Here is a 2,302-nt window from a genome sequence, read left to right as displayed (position 1 = left end):
TATATATATATATATATATATTTATATTTATATTTATACTTATATTTATATGTATATTTTAATCGTATTTGTTTCATTATTTTATATTATTTACGATGATTAGCTGGAATTTTCAATGTGAATGATTCCCCCAAGAAATATATACAAAAACATTTTAAGTCGTAACATTGAAGTTTACACCGGAGATATAAGCACGCACGCGTACGCACGCGTACGCACATATACACACACATACAAAACACAAACACACACACACACACAGTCTCGTACACACACACACACACACACATACGCATATACACACACTCTCTCTCTCTCTCTCTTACATGCTTACTCTTTCTCTCATCTCTTGCTTTCTCTCACCTACATTCCCTCACACTCACACCCTCTCTCTCACATACACACTCTATCTCATACGCACACTCATACCCACATACTTTCACTCACTCTTTCTCTCTCTCACACACACACTCACACACACGCACTCTCACACAATCGCACTCACACACACACCGTCTGCTGGAATATACAAGTTTATAATCGAATTCGTTTCCATTTATTTGCTGGTTTCTTTTTTCTTTCTATTCTCCGTTTGTTTATTTTTCATTTTCACTATTTTTATTGTTCGTGTGTTTTTTTTTTCATTGAACGATTATAGCTCTTGGTTCAGATATCTTCGAGATATTGAGATATTTCCACTATTCTTTATTCTCCCCCTTAAACCAAATCTCTATTATCTCTTCTACAATTCTGATAATATTATTAGTTCCCTTTGTGATAAGATTTGCACAATCAGAATTAGATTTATGCAAAAGCAAATCGAAGATCTGGTTTCGATTCTCGATCAACTAAGCTTTTCACGTTTGAGAATTAATATTCGGAAAAATGTCGATCAATTCTAAATCGAAATATAAAGCTTACAACATGTTTGACGTCAGAGTGGTCATTTAGCAGAAGGCCAACAGGTTAGTTGTGGAGATATAGTGATTACTTCAAGTTAGTTGTGAGATATATAGGTTACTTCAAGTTAGCTGTGAGGGAGAATGTGCGAGCCCTGGAAGAGGTAGGGCTAGCAAGGCAACTTACTGTTAAGTGGACTGAAGTTGGGGTTTCTTTAACGCCGTCTAGGTCGCTCGGGTGAAGTTGTATAATATTGGTGTAAAATTTTGTAACAAGGCTAGCAATTTCGAGGAATGAGCCAAGTCTATTACATCATTTCTATTACGGGCAGCATATTTTCGCGAACTACATCTACCAACATTATAATGATTCTCTGAGTAACAATTGTTAAGCTAACACTTTACCTCCCCACTTTAATTTTCTCTGTCGTTTGTTCTCTGTAATTTTGATCTAATAATATAGAAATATCTATATATTTATACTTAAGTATTCATCGCCTGGAAATCTTCAGTCGATGCAGTCTTTCTGTTTACATGTATACATATGTATATAGTTATTTAATACAAACCGAAGTTATATTTAATTTGTTTATCCACATCATCGCATTGCTTCTCTCTCACTCACTCTCCATAGATATATAGATGCAGAGAGAGAGAGAGAAATACGTGTGTGACAGCGTGTGCCTCGATACACACACACTCACATACACAGTCCCAGGTACATAGACTCGTGTAGCCAAGGGGTCTGTGTGCTCATGTTTGCAACAATAATGATATATGTAGTATATTGGACAACTCATCGGTATGGTTTATGAGAGAAATATCTCGAAAACATTCACAAACATTTTTATAGCAACAAAAATTTCATATTTAAATACTCACCGCGTTTATAGCTATATTCTGTTGACATATGCAATGAAATATATGTTCTGTATCAATTATTTCATATTCATAGTTTTTATTGTTATTTAACGTCACATTCTCTTTAGAGCGTCACAATTGTTTAAAATGCAATATTCTGCGGAAATGTATGGAGAGTGAGGAATACTTCTGGTTGGACCCACAGGTTTCCTGTACTGGAATTGCCTGGCTAAAAGTTCATACGGTTACAGTGACACTACCGTACACCTTGTAGCTATGTTATACGACCAACCAGCATGTTACATTGGGTGTTTAAGAACTTAAAGGTGCATAAAGTATCCCCACAAACACTGAAAACAAGGTGAAGATGACTCTCACTTCACTCTAGTCTTCAACTGCCTGGGTACGTCCCCTGACGCACACATTCCCTAGCCTCTAATCACCGTGAAAGGTTGAAAGAGACTGAAAAATTTTGAAACCAAAACTCCGAACAAACGTTTGCAGTATTATGACGTCATAGACACAATAGAGAAAATAAAAAA

The 2,302-nt window shown here is 35.9% G+C and overlaps 1 long non-coding RNA gene across 4 annotated transcripts in view; it reads right to left on the bottom strand.

Annotated features, from left to right (window-relative positions):
- Positions 1–2,209, bottom strand: part of LOC106873807 (uncharacterized) — a 77,402-nt gene extending 75,193 nt beyond the window's left edge. For all 4 annotated transcript variants that reach the window (XR_008266573.1, XR_001409920.2, XR_008266572.1 and 1 more), the window contains exon 1: positions 1,782–2,209. This is a non-coding gene — a long non-coding RNA (uncharacterized LOC106873807). The remainder of the gene's footprint in view (positions 1–1,781) is intronic.
- Between the last annotated feature and the right edge of the window lie 93 nt (positions 2,210–2,302).

This window comes from Octopus bimaculoides, chromosome 22, assembly GCF_001194135.2.
Source record: "Octopus bimaculoides isolate UCB-OBI-ISO-001 chromosome 22, ASM119413v2, whole genome shotgun sequence".
Lineage (NCBI taxonomy): Eukaryota > Metazoa > Mollusca > Cephalopoda > Octopoda > Octopodidae > Octopus > Octopus bimaculoides.
Note: the sequence above shows the minus strand (reverse complement) of the source record. Positions and strands in the feature narration are given on the sequence as shown.